At 46.8% G+C, this 21503-nt stretch overlaps 2 long non-coding RNA genes across 4 annotated transcripts in view; one reads left to right on the forward strand and one right to left on the reverse strand.

Annotated features, from left to right (window-relative positions):
- Positions 1-21033, reverse strand: part of LOC138748736 (uncharacterized) — a 43351-nt gene extending 22318 nt beyond the window's left edge. For all 3 annotated transcript variants that reach the window (XR_011348230.1, XR_011348228.1, XR_011348229.1), the window contains exons 1-4: positions 20632-21033; positions 19705-19776; positions 14212-14363; positions 10485-10647 (exon numbers count right to left, since the gene is read on the reverse strand). This is a non-coding gene — a long non-coding RNA (uncharacterized lncRNA). The remainder of the gene's footprint in view (positions 1-10484; positions 10648-14211; positions 14364-19704; positions 19777-20631) is intronic.
- LOC138748737 (uncharacterized) lies at positions 2817-21206 on the forward strand. Its single transcript, XR_011348231.1, has 2 exons — positions 2817-3192; positions 20653-21206. It is a non-coding gene; the product is annotated as an uncharacterized lncRNA (long non-coding RNA).
- Positions 21207-21503: the final 297 nt, after the last annotated feature.

A 21503-nucleotide genomic window follows, 5' to 3' on the forward strand; every position in this document is an offset into this window, starting at 1 on the left:
CCAGGGATGGTGGTGGAGGCTGGAACAATATTGACTTTTAAAAGACTCTAAGACAGGAGCATGGATGGAAGAAAAATAGAGGGTTATGGGTGTGAGGGAGGGAAGGGTTAGGATTATTAGGAACAGAGGTTCTCAACCTTTTTCTTTCCACTCACATCCCTCTGTAAGTATTCCCTATTGCCAAAAGTGCTCTGTGATTAGTAAGGGGTTGCTTAAGGTGGGATGTGGGTGGAAAGAAAAAGTTTGAAACCCACTGTTTTAATCGTACTTAATGGACTCGTTATGTGCACGGTTTCAGATCTCCAAAGGAAATGGGCCAATGACAATTTTTCTCAAGCAAAATATTTCCGTAACTATTGGGTTTAGAGCAGTGATTCTCATTCTTCTTACTTATTTATCACCTTAATCAATCCCTTACTGATCACAGAGCACTGACGGCCTAGGAATTACTTACAGTGGGATGTGAGCTTTTTAAATATAGAGCAATCAGAAATCAGAATCATCCTTCCAAAATTTTAGTCAAATGCCTTATTACATATACAAGTTAAATTCATTTCTGTCAAAGTATAAAGAACATTCCCTCTCCCCCACCTATATTTAATCCACCAACTTCCATTCCTGAAATGAGTGGAGATGTTTTAGTAAAAACATCAAAATGCTGGAGGAATTCAGCATTTCCAGCACCCATAGGAGACAAAAATCTATCGCTGACGTTCTTCAAGGGAAAAATCAGAAAAGGCAGGTCTCCGAATTCAAACCACGGGTGAGGAATCCAGACCAACAAAAGGTATGATGCGGGACTAGGAAGAATTTATCATGTCTGTGCAAAAGGAAAGACGAGGGGTGGGTGGTGGGGGGAGGAAGGGGGTGGGGGGGGGGAGGTTTTAACGAAAGCCAAAGAAGCCAATGTTAGTGCCATCCATTTGGAGGGAATGGGGTGGGGAATTGAAATGGGTGGAAACTGGGAGATCCCGGCTATTGCATTGGGAGCTCAACAAAGTGATCTCCCAGTTTCTCTGATGCAGATGAGACCACAACGGGAGGACTGGATGCAGTTGATGACCCCTGCGGATTCACAAGTGAAATGTTGCTTCACTGGGAAGGACTATCTTGGGGGCCCCGAAAGGTGCTGAGGGAGGAGGGGTGGGTGCAAGTGGAGCATCTCCTACAGGGGTAGGTCCTGAGGGGATGTTTGGCAGGGAGGGAGGAGTGGACGATGGAGTCACAGAGGGCGTGGTCCCTGTGGAAGGAGGAGAGGGGAGTATCTGTCTAGTGGTGAGAACACGTGGTAGGTGGCAGAAATGGCAGAGGAGGATGTGTTGGGTGCGGAGGCTGGTGGGATGGTAGGTGAGGGCAAGAGGAATCTGGTTGTGCGTGGAGGCAGAGGGACATGTTTAACAATCTGTCTGAGGTTAATGATTAAGTGGAAGGTGAGACATTTATCTGTGCTGATTTATTACTCATTTCCTGGATATGGTTCATGTAGTAGATTGATTGAGAGTCTGATTATCATAGGATGTCCAGTTAATCTCTCTGGACAGTGTGGGTGGGGGGGATCCGTTTGGTACAACAGTCTCTAGGTGGAAATTGACAGGACAAATGTTTCTTGCCCTGCCTGATTTGTTGAAGGTGTGTTTCATGTAACCTGCAACATTGCACTGTATCTATGACAATAAACTTTCAGTCAGTCATTCATGAGCCTGCCAGGAGTGCTCTGACTAGATTTGAGCTTCCCATAGTCAACCATTGTAATTCCAATCACCATTCTTACATTGAGAATAAAAACACGACACTGGGGAATCTCAGCAGGTCAAACACTGTTACTTAATATAACAGAAAAAGATACATAACCGACGTTTCGGGCTTGAGCCCTTCATCAAGGTATCAATTTTCTGCAATTTTCCCTATTGCCGCAGTGACTCTCCACCCCCCACCCAAGACCCCTTCTCCTACTTTAAGCTTTTCTCCTCCTTCTGGACACACTTGTCCTGGCCGGCTGCCCACTCTAGATCTTTTTATTTCCAATTGCCGCCAAGACATCAACCATCTCAACTTCACTGCCCCCCTTCTCAAAAACTTTGCTCTCCTACCGTGAGAGGTCTGTTCTTGGCCTCAGGGTGAGGTTAAATATAAACATGAGGTAACAATGCATTGTATTCTCCCTTACACTCAAATGGCATGAACATCGATATATGTAATTTTAGGTAACTCTCACCTTCATCAGGCTTACCTACTCTCATTCTTTCCATGCGCAGTGAGAACGCAGAATGACCCAAGGAACTGCTCACACTTACCCTCCGAGACTCTCATATTCACAAAACAATATACATGCACACGTCCTGCATGTGCATTGTTTGTCTGTACGTGTGTTATGTCTGTGTGTGTATCTGCGTGTTTTACATCGAGGACCTGTACGTGTGTTATGTCTGTGTGTGTATCTGCGTGTTTTACATCGAGGACCTGAGAACGCTGTTTCATCGGGTTGTACTTATACAATCGGATATCAATAAACTTGATCTATCTCCTGTATCTCCATCTCCCCCACCTTCTGCCCTATATGAAGGGATTAAGTCTGAAATGTTGGTTATGTATCTTTATCTTTCCACCAGCGTTGTCTCCGCTCCATCCTCAACATCCATTGGAGCGCTTTCATCCCTAACGTCGAAGTACTCGAGATGGCAAAGGTCGACAGCATCGAGTCCACGCTGCTGAAGATCCAGATGCGCTGGGTGGGTCACGTCTCCAGAATGGAGGACCATCGCCTTCCCAAGATCGTGTTATATGGCGAGCTCTCCACTGGCCACCGTGACAGAGGTGCACCAAAGAAAAGGTACAAGGACTGCCTAAAGAAATCTCTTGGTGCCTGCCACATTGACCACCGCCAGTGGGCTGATATCGCCTCAAACCGTGCATCTTGGCGCCTCACAGTTTGGTGGGCAGCAACCTCCTTTGAAGAAGACCGCAGAGCCCACCTCACTGACAAAAGGCAAAGGAGGAAAAACCCAACACCCAACCCAACCAACCAATTTTCCCCTGCAGCCGCTGCGACCGTGTCTGCCTGTCCCGCATCGGACTTGTCAGCCACAAACGAGCCTGCAGCTGACGTGGACTTTTACCCCCTCCATAAATCTTTGTCCGCGAAGCCAAGCCAAAGAAGAAGAAAAAAGAAAAAGATAAAGTACAGGTACCAAGGTAGATCATTCCCGAGAAATCGCTCGTAAACCGAAGACTCATTGAGTACTATTGGAGACAGTTTTCGTAAAAGCAAACAGGGGTTTCTTTGTATAAGTGAATTTTTGTAATTTGAGTATTCATAAAGCAGGGTTTACCTATAATCTATCACCTCTTGGCCCATTTCCCTTTCATGGAAATAACAACACCCACTTTTTTACATCAGTCTTGATCAAGGGTCTGGACCTGAAACATTGCCTGACCCGTCCTACCCACGGATGCTGCCTGACCTGCCGAGTTTCTCGCTGCTTGCTGACAATCCTAGCATTTGCAGCCTTTGAGATTCCCTGAGACATCGTTTATTTTATCTGCCGACTGTGACTATTTATTTATCTATCCCTCCTGTTTCTCAATCGGAGAAACAATTCCGACACAGTTAGCACAACACTGTCACGGTGCCAGCAACCTGAGTTTGAATCCAGCGCTGTCTGTAAGGAGTTTGTATGTTCTCCCAATGTCTACGTGGGTTAACTCCAATTGCTCCAGTTTCCTCCCTCCCTCCAAAAGGTACAGAGGGGAGGGGGGTTGTAGGTTAATTGGGCGGCATGGGTTTAAATGGCTGGAACCAGCTTCTACCCCTGCTGTAAATAAAATGTAAACATTTAAAATTTGTCTGCCAAATACTATAATCCTCATAGAGATGAGAGTTAGATCGTTTAATCCTCATAGCTAAGTGGATACCAAATAATTTATCTATCAATTGCTGTAAAATAAACAGAGCTGATATGAGGAGTAAACAATTAACCAATTAAAAGCATCACCTAAATCCGACTTTCTGGACACACATGTATTGAAGTTCAATTTACGCAACTCAACTCCAAGGAAGAAGGAAAAGTGTCTGTCATTCGACAGAGAAAGTTAAGAGAGAAAATAAGCCAAGTGAGGTGTTATAAGTCCATTAGATATAGGAGGAGAAGTAGGCCATTTGGCCCATTGATTCTGCTATGCCATTTCATCATGAGTTGACCCATTTTCCCTCCCAGCGCCACTCCTTTGCCTTCTCCCTGTAACCTTTGATACCCTGACTATTCAGATACCCATTAACCTCTGTCTTAAATACACCCAATTACCTGGCCTCCACAGCCACCTGGAAGCAAACACCGCTCTCTGGATGAAGAAATTCCTCTCAGCCTTCAGTCCTGAAGTTGTACCCTCTTGTCCTTGGCTCCTCTACCATGGGAAACAACTTTGCCACATTGACTCTGCCCAGGTCTTTCAACATTTAAAATGCTTCTATGAGGTTCCCCCTCTTTCTTCTGAACTCCAAGAACCACCCAAGAGCCATCAAATGCTCCTCACATGCTCATCGCTTCATTCCAGGTATCATTCTTGTAAATTCTCTCTGAACACTCCCCAATGCTTGTGAGATTAATCACAAAAAGATGTTTCCATTCATCGGTGAGCTCTTTACCAGGAACAGAAACTGAAATTTCTGTCATAGCTGTGGAGTCATCAAGTTATAGCAACAGACCCTTTGGCCCAACACATCTATGCTGACTCCAGTGTCTTCCTGTGCTCCTCCCATACATAAGAACATCAGAAATAGGAGCAGGAGGCAGCCATTTGGCCCGTCGAGCCTGCCCCACCATTCAATGATATCATGGCTGATCTGATGATGGGCTCATCTCCACCCACCTGCCTTTTCCCCATATCCCTTAATTCCCCCACTATGTAAAAAATCTACCCATCCTTGTCTTAAATATATTCATTGAAGTTGATTCCACTGCTTCAATGGGCAGCGAATTCCACAGATTCACTTCCCTCTAGGAAAGCAGTTCCTAAATCTACTACCCTCAATCTTGAGGCTATGTCCCCTAGTTCTAGTCTTCCCTACCAAAGGGAACAACTAACCTATCTCTACCTTATCTATGCCTTTCATAATTATATACATTTCTATAAGATCCCCACTCATTCCAGCGAGTACAGTCCCAGACGACTCAATCTCTCCTCATAGGCTAACCCCTTCATCCCTGGAATCAATCTGGTGAACCACCTGTGCACCACCTCCAAAGCCAGTCCATCCTTCCTCGAGTAAGGAGACCAGAACTGCACACAGTTCCCCAGATGCGGCTTCACCAGGACCTTGTACAGTTGCAGCATAACCTCCCTGCTCCTAAATTCAACCCCGCCAGCAATGAAGGCCAATGTTCCATTTGCCTTCCTGATAACCTGCTGCACCTGCAAACCAAACCTTTGCGATTCATGTGGTTTCTAAATATTGTATTGTCCACGCTTCTACCACTTTCTGCGGCACCTTGTTCTGCTTACCTATCACCCTCTGTAACCTCCCCCTTAGGTCACCTTTTAAATCTTTACCCCCTCACCTTCAGCCTGGAGGAGAGTGATGGGACAACCTCAAATCCAAAAATACAATATGTCTAGGATGCTCAAGTGTCTCAATGTGCCAGAGGAGCTCAATCTCAGCCCTTTGGTAAGGCAACACAATCGGGCGGCATCATTGTCTCAGTACATAAAGAGAGCCCTGGTTGACTGAAGCAATGGCCACCATAGGTTAATTAGGTGTGAATGGTCACTGGCCAGAATCTGCTTCTCTGTATTCCCTAGGCCATCGGTGCTCTGTGATTAGTAAGGGGTTGCTTAAGGTGGGATGTGGGTGGAAAGAAAATGGGTTGAAAACCACTGTTTTAATCGTCCCTCATTGACTCATTCGTTATGTGCATGGTTTCAGAACTCCAAAGGAAATGGGCCAATGACAATTTTTCTCAAGCAAAATATTTCCATAACAATTGGGTGTAGAGCAATGATTCTCAACCTTCCCTTCCCACCCACATCCCACCTTAAGCAATCCCTTACTAATCACAGAGCACCAATGGCCGAGGGATTACTTAAAGTATGTGAGTGGAAAGAAAATTTTAAACATTAAATGTAGACATACAGCACGACAACATCCCCCTTTGGACCATGAGCCTGTGCCACCCAAATATACCCAATTGCCCTACAGCCCCCGGCATGTTTTGAAGAGTGGCAGGAAACCGGAGCCCCCTGGAAGAAATCCACACAGACCCAAGGAGAATGCTGGGTGACTGATGCTGTAATAGAATTGCACTAAACGCTGTGCTTATCGCGCTGCCCAAACACACCCAATCAAAACTGTGAGAGGGGAATGATTTAAAATGGACCTGAGGGGAACCTTCCTTGCACGGAGGGTGATGGGTGTGTGGAACGAGTTGTCGGAGAATGCAGCAGGAGCTGGGACAATCATTACGAATAAAAGCCATTTGGAAAGATTTAGTGAGGGGGAGGGGTGGGGTAATAACTGGGTCAGCATGGACAAGTTGGGCCAAAGAGCCTGCTGCAGAACTCTATGTAGCTTGCATTGAAGGCTCTGATACCAGCAGGAAATAAACGTTGACATTCAGTTCTGTATCTGCTTTCATGGTTAAATATCCAGCCCTTTCTGCTTTGTCCATTCCTTCCTGTCCTTCACAGCCTCTCTCCGTTGACCTTCTTCAACACACTAGGAAGTAGGGCAAGGTCACCAGCCACTAGTCAATAATGCCATGGCTGATCTGTGCTTTAATCCCATGACCCCTGTTTAACCCACCACTCTTCTCGCTCAATACCCATGATGGCATGGCTCCAATGCCGTCAACAAATTTGCCCATAACACCACGGTCATCAGTAGAATCACGGACAGCAAAGAGGGAGCGTACAAGAGGGAGATAGATCAGCTCGTTGAGCAGTGTCATAATATCCTTGCACTCACCATTAGCAAAACTAAGTGGATGATTGTGGACTTCAGAAGGAAGTCAGAAGAACACGACCCAGTGCTTATTGAGGGGTCAGTAGTGGAGAAGCTCAAGAACTTCAATTGTGTCAACACCTCTGAGGATCTATCCTGGGGCTTCCATGTCGATGCAATCACGAAGAAGACTCGCCTGCACACATTATTTAGTTAGAAGTTTGAAGAGATTCAGTATGTCACCGGAGACTCTTGCAAATTTCTACAGGTGTCTGTGGAGAGCATTCTGTTTGCATCACTGCCTGGTGCAGAGGTGCCAACTCTCAGGACAAGAAAGAAACTCCAGAGAGTTGTTAACTCGCCCTGCGACATCACGGGCTCCAGACTTCACTCCATCGAGGTCACCTACAAGAGGTGACGACTCAAGAAAGCTGCCTTTATCCCCAAGGACCCCCATGTCCCAGGCCATGCCCTCTTCATTCTGCTACCATTGGGGAAAAGGGTACAGGAGCTGAAGACGAGCACTCAGCGGCACAAGGACAGCTTCTTCACCTCAGCCATCAGATTCCTGAATGATCAATGAACCCCAGACACGGCCTCACTTTGACTTTTTCTTGCACTATTTTTATTTATTTTGTAAGGTGGTTTTTATAAGTATTTGGACTATGAGGAAAATAATGAATTTTGTGACTTGTTCATGACCATAAATTCAGATTTTGATTCAGATTCACTATCTACAGATGAGAATTCCAAACTTCTAGAATCTGCTTTGTGTCGAAGTCTTTCATACCTTCACTTCTTAATAACCTGGCTCCCAGTTTTTTAGTTGCTGACCAGTGCAAACAATTTATCGCCCCTGCCTTGTAATTTCTTGAAAACTTCAGTTGAGCCATCTCATCCGCAGTAAACACAGCCTGAGGTTTATTGTAGTTCCTGAAAAGTTCCATCTGTGAGCCTTTTGTCGGAGTTCTGTGACCTAATTTCCCAGATGAACAACAAACTTGTGTTCATGTTGCACTTGCAAGATCGTAAAACAATAAGGTGAATAGAGAGAAATTGTTCCCATTGACAAGCAATGAACAGGTCAATGACTGAACGAATTGCAGGCGAGGTTGGAGACACATCTTTACACAGTGCAGAACGAGAATTAGCCACCGAGTGACCGATGAAGCCCACCAACTCTTTTGAGAGGAGCACCAGCTGATGTGTATTAAATTCAAATTAAATTTTAACATTTTAATTTAGACCCATGAGCCCGTGCCGCCCAATTACACCCAATTGATCTACAACCCCCTCCCCCCTCCCTGTATGCTTCAGAGGGTGGGAGGAAACTGGAGCCCCCAGGGAAAACCCGCACTCTTACAGGGAGAGAGTACAAACTCCTTACAGACAGCGTGGGATTCGAACCCAGGTCGCTGGCGCTGTAACACCGTTGCACTAACCCCTACGTTAACTATGGGTTAGGAGTGGGTGGGCAGTGAGGTTGAACTCAGTGGGAGACTAAAGCAGAGAGAACTGCAGCTCAGACAGTATCCGTGGGTAGAAATGGCCAGATTTTCAGATTTATTGACATCACATACAACCCTGAGATCCTTTTCCCTGCAGCGAGGCAGAATTAGCCCATATTGGCAGTGCAAAAAACTGTACACAACGTACACATGTAAACAAATAAAGAAATGTAAACAAACTGACTGTGCAACACAGAGGGGAAAAATCAATAAAGTGCACAAGTCAGAGACCTTAAATGAGTCCCTGATTGAGTTTGTCGTTGAGGAGTCTGATGGTGGAGGGGGAGATCAACTGTTCCTGAACCTGGTGGTGTGGGTCTAATGGACCCGACACCTCTCTCCTGATGGCAGTGCTGGGTGGGTACCCATCCTCAGAGCTGTAGAACATGCTGGGTTAGAGCACCTTAATGGTATTGTAGCAGGTAGTGCAGTTCCCTCCAGAGACTTGGGTCCGATCCTGACCTCCGGAGCTGTCTGTGTGGAGTTGGCACGTTCTCCCCATGACCACATGGGATTTCCACTTCCTCCTGGACATGCAGGTCAGCCAGTTAGTTGTCTGCTGCAGCTTGCTCCTGCCGGGGGAGACAGAGGTGGGGGGGGGGGGAATGAGGGAGAGAAGAGGTTACAGGGAAATGCAGGGAATGGGATTGGCAGGCTGGCAGACACACGATGGGAGAATGTCCTCCTGTCGTAAATGCTTAAAAATAAACTGATGTTGTGCTCTGGAGTGCTGAATGTAATTATTCAAGGATCTTTGTGGTTTGTAGTTTTCACCCTTGCTCTCAGCTGATCCCTGGAGGGCGAATGTTTCTACTCACTGTGCGGTTACTTTCCTTGTTCCCGAGGACGCTATCACTTCTACCTTGTTTGATATCACCACTCAATTCTTCTGGCGATTCAAGGATTTGACAGCGTGGTTGGTGTGGCACTGTTACAGCGCCAGCGATTAGGACTGGGGTTTGGATCCTGTGCTTATTGTAAGGAGTTTGAACCTTCTCCCTGCATCTGTGTGGGTTTCCTCCGGGGGCTCCAGGTTTCTCCCACCCTTCAAAATAATGTACCAAGGGTTGTAGGTCAATTGGGTGCAATTGGGCGGCATGGGCTCATGGGCCGGAAGGGCCCGTTACTGAGCTGTAAGCCTAAATTTAATTTTAAGAGCCTGTTATATGCCCTAGGTAACAAGAATTTTCACGCATTTCTAAGACATTTTACCAGCTTTGCACTTGAGGACCCTGGTTTTAGATCATTCCCACCTTCCCGGTGGATCAGTGCCTACTTTCAGAAAGGATTCTCCTGCAGAGAAGGCACCAGTAAGACTTCAGCTGGAAATCCAAGGGTGGGTCCTTGGCAGAAGCAGGCTGATACTGGCACACCTTAAGGCTGTGGGCTCAGCCCACTCACTCCTGTTCACGTTACTGACCCATGACTGCATTTAAATTAAAAGATCTCCTTTGCTTTAGTGATTCACCTCACAGCGAATTACAGCACTGAGCACGTTACTGACTTATTACCACTTATTGGTAGTGCCAAAATAACTGTACACAACAAAAAGATACGCATATAAAAGAGAGAAAATAGAAACAAAGAAAGAGTGCAAATAAAATAACTGCAATACAGAAAAATAAATATTCAGTAATAAATAATGTGCAAAGTAAATGAGTCCCTGATTGAGTTTGTGGTTGAGGAGTCTGATGGTAGAGGGGGAACAGCTATTCCTGAACCTGGTGGGTGCGAGTCTCATGGCCCCGACACCTCTTTCCTGATGGCAGCAGCGAGAACAGAGTGTGGGCTGGATGGTGCGGATCCTCGATGATTGCTGCTGCTCTCCGACGGCAGCGTTCCCCATAGATGTTCTCGACGGTGTTACTTTCACTAGTTTGGTTGGGTTTTTTTTTCTTTTGCCAGTCGACAGCCCATGCAAGGAGACAGTTAGAGTTCTGTGCCAACCCTGGACTGAATCAATTTGCTCTCACTGCCAAGGTCTCTCGCATACCATCATGAGTTTGTTATTTCTCCAGAACCTGCCCGGAATTCTGACTTACCCTTCTCAATTCCAAGTTTGGAATCGATGAACTTATGAAACACGAGAGACTGTGATTGTAGTAAAAGCACAGTAAATGCTGGAGGATCTCAGCCGGTCTTGTAGCGCCCGTAGGAGGTAAAGATATATCGCCGACGTTTCGGGCCTGAGCTGCTCTTCGAAGCCTGAGTAAAAAGCAGGCAGGCGTCAGAACTAAAAAGCTGAGGAGAAGGGAAGAATGGACAGGGAGAGGAGAACAGACAAAAGGTGTTAATTGGATATGGATGGGACACAGGAGAAAGGGAAGGGGAAAACTGACTGGGTGAGGGTGGTTTGGTTTTGTGAATGCACAGCTGGGGGAAAGGAGACAGAGGGATAGATGGGCTGGGGGGGATAGATGGGCTGGGGAGGGGGTTTAATGGAAACCAGAGGTCAATGTTAATGCCATCTGGTTGGAGGGAGCCCAGATGGCAGATGAGATGTTCCTCCAGCTTGCGGGTGGTCTCAATCTGACGGTGCATGAGACCGTGGACAGACACATTGGCAAGGGAAAGGGATAGGGAATTGAAATTGGTGGCCACTGGGAGATCCACACCATTGCGGCTGACAGAGGCGCGGTGCTCAATGAAGTGAAGAACTTGTTGGCATGTTAAATTTCAATTTTAAAAAAATTTTGACATACAGCACGGTAACAGGCCTTCTGGCCCTCAAGCCCATGCCACCCAATTACACCTATAACCCCCCAGTACATTTTGAAGGGTGGGTGGAAACCGGAGCCACCGGAGGAAACCCACGCAGACACGGGGAGAGCGTGCAGACTGCTTACGGGCAGTGGCAGATTTGAACCCTGGTCCTAGCCGCCACACCAATCTTGCTGGCCATTTTCCTCTGGATGCGTTCCCCAGTTCAGCTGCTGTGACCTGCAGCTCATGAGGAATGTCACACGAGACACGTAGTCACTGGTGCCCAGTGAACAGATTGAGCCAAACCCTACAAATCAGTCTATTTACTGCAGTGAAATATGCATCGCTGTGGGAGAACATGGATTTTCACAGCAGTGAATGTCTAACTGCATCAGTAAATGGTCCACACTTTCCAGAGTAGGACTATGTATAATTGGATGAGTCCGTGCATCTTAAAGGGTCTGTGTGTTTTTAGTGAATGGGATTTGAGTTAAAATGAATGATAATGGAAGATTTAGTGAATGGATCTATTAGTGAATGCACCTCTATAAATATTTACATCTATATACTTTCATGAATAGGTTTGCATTTTAGTGAATAGAGCTTTGTGTTAGCGATGGGAACTGTGTATATTTAGGTGAATGGGTTTGGGGGGGTTTCAGTGAATGTTCCTCAACATGATTATCCAACTGCACGAAAACCAACAAGGTCGGGTCAGATACAGCAATGAGCTCTCTGAACCCTTCTCCATTAACAATGGCGTGAAGCAAGGCTGTGTTCTCTCACCAACTCTCTTTTCAATCTTCTTCAGCATGATGCTGAACCAAGCCATGAAAGACCTCAACAATGAAGACGCTGTTTACATCCGGTACCGCACGGATGGCAGTCTCTTCAATCTGAGGCGCCTGCAAGCTCACACCAAGACACAAGAGAAACTTGTCCGTGAACTACTCTTTGCAGACGATGCCGCTTTAGTTGCCCATTCAGAGCCAGCTCTTCAGCGCTTGACGTCCTGCTTTGCGGAAACTGCCAAAGTGTTTGGCCTGGAAGTCAGCCTGAGGAAAACTGAGGTCCTCCATCAGCCAGCTCCCCACCATGACTACCAGCCCCCCCACATCTCCATCGGGCACACAAAACTCAAAACGGTCAACCAGTTTACCTATCTCGGCTGCACCATTTCATCAGATGCAAGGATCGACAATGAGATAGACAACAGACTCGCCAAGGCAAATAGCGCCTTTGGAAGACTACACAAAAGAGTCTGGAAAAACAACCAACTGAAAAACCTCACAAAGATAAGCGTATACAGAGCCGTTGTCATACCCACACTCCTGTTCGGCTCCGAATCATGGATCCTCTACCGGCATCACCTACGGCTCCTAGAACGCTTCCACCAGCGTTGTCTCCGCTCCATCCTCAACATCCATTGGAGCGCTTTCATCCCTAACGTCAAAGTACTCGAGATGGCAGAGGTCGACAGCATCGAGTCCACGCTGCTGAAGATCCAGCTGCGCTGGGTGGGTCACGTCTCCAGAATGGAGGACCATCGCCTTCCCAAGATCGTGTTATATGGCGAGCTCTCCACTGGCCACCGTGACAGAGGTGCACCAAAGAAAAGGTACAAGGACTGCCTAAAGAAATCTCTTGGTGCCTGCCACATTGACCACCGCCAGTGGGCTGATAACGCCTCAAACCGTGCATCTTGGCGCCTCACAGTTTGGCGGGCAGCAACCTCCTTTGAAGAAGACCGCAGAGCCCACCTCACTGACAAAAGGCAAAGGAGGAAAAACCCAACACCCAACCCCAACCAACCATTTTTCCCCTGCAGCCGCTGCAACCGTGTCTGCCTGTCCCGCATCGGACTTGTCAGCCACAAACGAGCCTGCAGCTGACGTGGACTTTTACCCCCTCCATAAATCTTTGTCCGCGAAGCCAAGCCAAAGAAGAAAAACAGTGTTTTACTCAATGGGTCAGTGTGTTTTAGTGAATGGGTTTGGGGGGTTTCAGTGAATGACTACAGTATTTTACTCAATGGGTCGGTGCATTTTGGTGATGGATTTGGGTGGTTTCACTGAAAGACTACAGTGTTTTACTCAATGGGTCGGTGTGTTTTAGTGAATGGGTTTGGGGGGTTTCAGTGAATGACTACAGTGTTTTACTCAATGGGTCGGTGTGTTTTGGTGAATGGGTTTGGGGGGTTTCAGTGAATGACTACAGTGTTTTACACAATGGGTCGGTGTGTTTCAATGAATGGGTTTGGGGGGTTTCAGTGAATGACTACAGTGTTTTACTCAATGGGTCGGTGTGTTTTAGTGAATGGGTTTGGGGGGTTTCAATGAATAACGACAGTGTTTTACTCAGTGGGTCGGTGTGTTTTAGTGAATGGGTTTGGGGGGTTTCAGTGAATGACTACAGTGTTTTACTCAATGGGTCGGTGTGTTTTGGTTATGGGTTTTCAGCTAGAGACAAGTTCTGGCTGTCTGATGAATGGCTTTGTGTCCTTAACTAGGTTGGGGTTTAGATTCGATCGCTCTCCTTTCCTCTCGGTTTCTTTCCCAGCAGGAAGTTTAGGTTAATGATTGGTGGAGGGCGAGAAGCTGTAACAGGTGTGGAGTCAAGGACATGCCCTTTTCCTGAGATAAGACCCAGGTTGGCATTTTTTTTTACAGAAAGCCAGTCTCTGATTAATCGACAGCCACTGATAGTGAATGGCCCACTCCTAATGGGCACGGTGCCAACCACGGTATATATCACTGTGCCCAGAATCATGGGGGAGGGAGTGTCTCCCGTCACTACCCTTTGTTCTTAGCTTATACCTTGAAGAATGTCTCGGGCCCGAAACGTCAGTCATATCCCTTGATGGATGCTGCTGAGTTCCTCCAGTGCTTTTACCGCAATCACAGCATCTGCAAACTTTCGTGTTTCATTCAGCAAGGCTTTGCAAGGTCAAATGCACAGCAAGAGCTAAATAAAAGCTTTCTCCCCCCCCCCCCCCCCCCCCCGTCTGTTATCAGGTCACATAATAACACAATGAGTGGTGTCAAAACTGCTTCAGTGCCATCTTACCTTACTTCTGTTTTTATGACTTGAATAGTCCAGAAACTTTGCATCTTGCATAAATATCCGGATCCAAATCCTGGAACGGTCGTAATCAAATAAAACAGGCTTCAATTTCCATTATGAAAATTGGGGCTTGCCTCATGAGGGAGTGGCGAGAGCTGTCAAAGAGAGGGCTGAGTTATCAAAAGTGCAGTACAAATGATTGAATTCAGGCAGATCCTACAGCTTCGATTCTCTGCCCCATCCCCAAACTAGATCACTGCAGTGGGTAGAGTCACGGCCTTACAGCTCCAGTGTCCTGGGTTCAATCCCAGCTTCAGGTGCTATCTGTGTGAAGTTTGCACGCACTCCCAGTGGGTTTGCTCCGGTTCCCTCCCACATCCCTAGGCTGGTGGGTTAATGAATCGCTGAGAAGGGGACGGGAGATGCACGCAGGGCCCGGGCTGCCCGTGACGTGGGGGAGAGGAACTCACACCGGACTGTGGGTTGCTGGAGACCGGGCCATGGGAATCAGGTATCAGAGGTGGGATTCAAAGTGGGGGGGTAGTGCTGATGGCAAGAATGGTTCCCGAAGGGCCTCAGGCGCTAAAGGCTTCCTCATCATGTGGGAGGTTCGGATCTGGAACTCGGGCGGCCACTGGATCGAACAGGGGTCTGTGCGGTTGCGGAGGCTGCAGGAATTGCTGGAGGTGAATCCACAGCCACTCAGTAACTCTGAAGGGACTCGCTTTTGCTTCTCTTTGTCTCCTGCTGTAAGGGGCGCTGGGCAACACTAATGGCAACTCTTTGCCTTATGGCAGGCAGAAGGCAATTCCATGTAATATTACATGTTCTGTTCTATTATATAACAGTAAATAGCATCTGTTCTGATAGAATCTGTGGGAGGTGGGGGCTGTTGGGAATGTGGGGAGAATAGGATTAGTGCAGATGGTTGGTAGTAAAAACTCAGCTGGTCTCGCAGCGTCCATAGGAGGTAAAGATAAATTATCGACGTTTCAGGCCTGAGCCCTTCTTCAAGGTGTGAATGAATAAAAGGTGTCTGAATGAGGAGAGGAAGGGGGAAGAATGGGAGGGGCCAACAGACAAATGGTGTTAATTGGATATGATAAGAGGAGAGGTGAGAATTGAATTTGGCTCCATGAAAGGGGACAGAGGGAAAAGGGAAGAGAGAGAGAGAGAGTGCTGGGGGAAAGATGACCGGGGAGAATAAAGAGGGGGCGGGTTTAACGGAAACTGGAGAAGTCGATGTTAATGCCATCCAGTTGGAGGGAGCCCAGATGGAAGATGGGGCGTTCTTCCTTCAATTTGAAGGTGGTCTCTGTCTGGCAGTGCATGACACCATGGGCAGACATGCCAGCAAGGGAATGGGGATGGGGAATTGAAATGGGTGGCCTCTGGGAGATCCACGCTATTGCGGCGGACAGAGCCAAGGTGCTCAAGGAAGTGATGTCCCAGTCTGCGCCCAGTCTCTCCGATGTAGAGGAGACCACAACGGGAGCACCGGATGCAGTAGATGACCCCTGCAGATTCACAAGTGAAGTGTTGCTTCACTCAGGACTCTTTGGGGCCCCGAATGGTGGTGAGGGAGGAAGTGTGGGTGCAAGTGGAGCATCTCCGTGGTCACAGGAGTAGGTGCCAAGGGGAAGATGCTGGACCAGGGATGAGATCACACACTATTGAACACAAGCTTTTGGAATGACTGGATTCCATTCCATTGCTTACACAGTACACAAGTGTGATGGCAACACTCCGGCAAATTGTGTTCGTCTAAACACACACACACACACATCTAGAGCACTGGTTGCATGCAGTGGGTTAAATCATGAATGAAAAGGTTAATATATGTCAGCTCCGACTGGACTCATTGGGGTACAGAAGGATGAGGGGGACCTCATCGAGGCATTTCGAATGCTGAAAGGCCTGGACAAAGTAAATGTGGCCAGGATTTTTTCCATGGTTGGGGAGTCTAGGACAAGGGGGGACAACTTCAGGATAAAAGGCCATCAATTTAAAACAGAGATGTGGAAAAATGTCTTTAGTCTGAGGGTCGTGAGTCTGTGGAACCTGTTGCCACAGGCGGCTGTGGAATGTGGTAATTGGGTGTATTTAAGCCAGAAATTGACAGGTATTTGATTAGTCAGGGTAGCAAGGATTATGGGGGAGAAGGCCGGGGAAGGGGAATGAGTGGATGGATGGATGAGCTCATGATTAGAATGGTGGAGCAGACTCGATGGGCCGATTTATAGAACTATAGAATGATAGAATATTACAGCACAGAAACAGGCCCTTTGGCCTTTCTAGTCTGTGCTGAATTATTTTTCTGCCTGGTCCCACTAACCTGCACCCAGTCCATACCCCTCCCATCCATGTACCTGTTCAAATTCTTCTTAAATGAGAAAATTGAGCCCACATTCACCACTTCAGCTTGTTCCACACTCCCACCACTCTGTCTGAAGAAGGTCCCCTTAAACTTTTCCCCTTTCACCCTTAACCCATGTCCTCTGGTTTGTATCTCACCCACCCTCAGTGGGAAAAGCCGATCTACATTTACTCTGTCTCTCCCACTCATAATTTTAAAAACTTTATCAAATCTCCCCTCATTCTTCTACGCTCCAGGGAATAAAGTCCTAACCTGTTTAACCTTTCCCTGTAACTCAGTTCCTGAAATCCGGGCAACATCCTAGTAAATCTTCTCTGCACTCTTTCAATCTTATTGATATCATTTCTGGTGACCAAAAATGCACACAATACTCCAAATGCGGCCTCAGCAATGTCTCATACAACTTTACCATAACATCCCAACTACTTTATGCAATTATTTTTCTGCTCCTATATCCTGTGATCTTGTGAACTGAGCACACACTCCGGTGGCCAGAAGGCTGAAGTCCCTCCCCTGTCCCGTGGGTCTGATGGGGCATCGCAGAACAGATAGATTCGGCCTGTGTGATGGAACCTCGCCGCCTCTCTTCCTCTTCCCGGGAGTCCAGCACAGATCGCTACAGTTAACAAATAAAGATGTTCAAAAATAGTCTGCATGTGGACTGGCCAAGGATTAAAAAAAAAACATAAGAAAATGCTGCATTTCACTGACTAAATTCATCTCGGGCCAGTCAGACTTCCTCACGGTCTAAATAATCAACAGACGGCAGTGTGCCTCTCTGCTAGACCCACACACTGTGTTCAATGTGTCCATTGATCAAACTTCCTGCAGAACTCCCAGACGCCTTACCCACGAGAGTACAGTCAGCACAGAATTATCTACAGAAACACGCTTATTTATTTTATTCGGAGCTTTTTTTTAAAAAAAAACGACCACCAGATTATGCGGTGATTTTAATTATAGGACAAGTGGAAAATGGAACAGGTCTCTTAAGCAACATGAAGGGTAGGGTGTGCAGTTCAGGGGACAGGATGAGTCGGGGCTCCTTGCTTGCAGGAGGAGTTGTATTTTGCCTCCACTGATCAGAGCCCGGGCTTTACCTTGGTGCTTCCTACACCGCAGAGCAAGGCCACTCTCCGTCATTTTTGGACACTGGGGTGGTACAGTTAGCGCCATTGATTGGGACTGGGGTTGAAAAGGAGTTTGTACATTCTACCTGTATCTGTATGGGTTTTCCCCGGGGGCTCCGGTTTCCTCCCACCGCTCAAAATGTACTGGGATTATAGGTCAATTGGGTGGCACAGACTCATGGGCAAAAAGGGCCTGTTACCGCGCTGTATGTGTAAGTTTAAAACAAATAATTTTTTTTTTAATTTGCCAATTGCAGCCCTGTTTTTAATTGCTGTACTGTATATTGGTTGACTAGCTGGATTGCACACAAGACACCTTAATTTTCCTTGCATTGAATGACCTGCTGAGTTGCTTGGTGTATTTGGTCCAGGTAGGGTTGGGCAAGGACAGTGGCTTTCAAACAAGAAAGTCTGCAGATGCTGGGGTTGGGTGCATCACACAAACATGCGAGAGAAACTCAGCAGGTCACGCTCCATCCACAGGAAGTAAAGGGGAACCAATGTTTTAGCCTGGGCCCTTCCTCAGGTATGGTACCCTATAAATTTTAAATTACATTTTATTCAGCACGGTGGAAGTCGATTCCGGCTGTTTAAACCAGCATCGCCCAATTACACTCAAAATAATCTACAAGACCATATGTTTTTGGAGGGTGGGAGGAAACCGGAGCACCTGGGGATAACACAAGCACACACACGCACACGCACACACACACACACACACACACACACACACACTCTCTCTCTCACTCCTTACAATAAAAACCACAGAAATGCTGGAGGAACTCAGCCAGTCTTTTCACCACCCATAGGACACTGACGTTTTGGCCCTGAGCCCGCCCTTCTTCAAGGGAAAATCGGAAAAGGCAGAAGCAGAAAGTCTCTGAATTCAAACCATGGGGGAGGAATCCAGACCAACAAAAGGTGTTAATTGGATGTGATCAGGGGCAAGGTGGAATTTATCATGTCTGTGTGAAAGGAGACAGGGAATGGAGAGAGGACAGGGGAAGCAGGGGGCGGGTTTAACAGAAACCAGAGAAGTCGACATTCATGCCATCCGGTTGGAGGGGGCCCAGTCGGAAGATGAGCTGTTGTTCCTTCAATTTGCGGTCTGGCCATGCACGAGACCATGGACTGACATGTTTCCCCTTGTTTCTCCCGTTGTCTGTCCATTGCCTGTCTCATTTCTTTTTCTTTTTATAATAATTTTGTTGAATTTTACATCATAAACATGCATCTATAATACATTTACGGAATGCATAATAAAAACGGTAAGTGACATAGCTCAGTAAATTATAAAGGCATGTAAAGTGCATCCATAATATAAAACACACAGACACATCTAATAATTTTAACATGGATAGCCGTGTCTCTAAACCCCATCCCCTTACCCTCGTTGCCTGGCTTGAGAAGGAAAAGAAAAATGTAATTCGTTCCTGGAATTAAATAGCAAAGTACTAAAGTTTAGGATTTCTATTATGTCTAAAGTTTGTGGAAAAGTTTCCTCCAATTTACAGGTGGTCTCATTCTGGCCTCTCCCTTGCCAACAGAAACAGGACTTCAGCCCATCAAGTCCTCGCCGACCATTAACCACCCGTTTGTACTAATCTGACATTAATCCTATTCTAACCATGCCAGCCGCCGTGGCAGTTAGCACCAGCGATTGATACCGCGTTGTTGTATGTTCTCCCCATGGGTTTTCCCCGGGGGCTCCGGTTTCCTCCTAACATTTGAAAAATGCCAGGGGTATAGGTTAATTGGGTGAAATTGGGCTCGTGGACCGGAAGGGCCTGTGGTGTATATCTACATTTAAATTTACTGTCTATATTCGTGCAATAATTGATATCGTGTAATAGTTGACCCCCCCCACCAACTTTTATGGCCCAGAGTTTGTGTTTTCATATAACCCATCTAAAAGTTGACCCTCCTCCCATTTTTTGGTCCTGGCCACCCGCCCATCCAAGCTCCCAAAGCCCTGACCTGCGGACTTACCACCCAGTCCCAGCCATCCGAACTCCCAACACCTTGAACGACACAGGTATTTACCACAGTCAAAAATTTGACCTGAAAAATTAGACCAAAAAAATTTGACAATTACACGAGTATATATGGTATTGTTTTATTCTTCCCCACATTCCCACAATTTCCCCTGGATTCCACCGACTCACTCACACACTTATAGTGGCCAATGTCCCCCATGCTCTTGTGAGACATCTGGGGAACCCGGTCAGGTCACAGGAAGAACATGCAAACTCCACCCAGACAGTGCCCAAGGTCAGGACTGAACCAGGGCTCTGGCATTCTAAGGAAGCCACTACCTGCTGCACCCAATAATTTTACCTCCTGCTATTCCTGCCTTTAGAGGCACCACTGATGACTCTTCACCCCGTGCTCTCTATGCTGGGAAGATTCGGGTCACAGCCTCGCAGAGGCCTCTCTTTGGCCTGGAAGCACAACGTTCCAGTCGCCCATCCTGTTATCCTGCCACCACTTGCCTTGACCTCTTCCCGCACTGGCACAGTTGGTGGGGAGGGTGTCAACACATGGCACAGCGGGTTCGGTCCTGACCTCCACGTGGACTCTGTGAGTTCCCAAGGGTGCTCTGATGTCCTACTTCCTAAACAGGGGTGGTTTGGTTGGCCAATTGGCCATTGTAGATTGCATCTCCTATGTAGGTAAGTGGTAGAACCCTGGGGGATGGGGCAATAATATGAGATTAATGTGAGGTTAGTGCAATTGGGTAGTCGTTGGTCAGCACTGACCCTGCGGGCTGAAGGACCTCTTTCCATGATATATCTTTTTATTAAACACACAATGCTGGAGAAACTCAGCAGGTCAAACAGTCTTTATATAGCAAAGATAAAGATACAGAACTGACGTTTCGGGTTTGAGCCCTTCATCAAGGTTTGAGCAACTTACTGTGTGGCCTCTGTATTTCAGTTCATGACGTCCTCTGCAGACAGTAGTCACTGACACATCCACACCCGCCTCCTGATGAATGTTTCTGATCTGTCAGACGGGCACTTGGAGATTTTCTTCAATGAGAATTCTCCTGACATCAGCAGTGGACGTCTTCCTAGGAATACCAGTTTCTTTGCGATTACTGAGCTCACCAGGTCGCTCTTTCTTCAGAATGATGTTCCAACCTGTTGATTTTGGTGATCCTAAGGTATGGGCGATGTCCCTTACTGTTTTATTCTTGCTTTTCAGCCTCATAATGGCTTCTTTGAGTTTCATTTGCACAACTCTGGTCCTCATGTTGAAAAATGGCAACTACAGACTCCAAAAGTGATCAAAAGCTTAGAAGCAACCCTCGCTCTCTTGTACCTGTAACAAAGCAATTAAACAAACCTGAGTAATCACCAACACATGTAAAGCCAAATGTCCAAATATTATGATGCCCTGAAATGAGGGGCCTATGAATGTAATTTCTACATGGTCAAACCAAAATGTATTCAGATAACCAAGAATAAAATCTGGAATGAGCACTTTAATCAAGTGAATTGTTTGATGACAAATTTAAAACTGTGGAGCACAGTTTTGTCTCAAACATTACTGGAGGCCACTGTATTTTTGGCTATGGTCCCGTTTAGGTCTCTGCTCAAAGTTTCTGGGTCCCCTTCCCTGTGAAGCAGTCAAGTTTAGTTGGTTTCTTCCGAACTTCTCCCTTGCTCGCTACATAAATACATTAAAATATTTGATTTCAGTCCGTGACCCCCCCTTAAATGTGCAATGGCCCCCAGAGGGGTGTCACAACCCCCCCCCCCATTGAGAATGGCTGATCTATGTCA

The sequence above is a fragment of the Narcine bancroftii genome, chromosome 13, assembly GCF_036971445.1.
Source record: "Narcine bancroftii isolate sNarBan1 chromosome 13, sNarBan1.hap1, whole genome shotgun sequence".
Lineage (NCBI taxonomy): Eukaryota > Metazoa > Chordata > Chondrichthyes > Torpediniformes > Narcinidae > Narcine > Narcine bancroftii.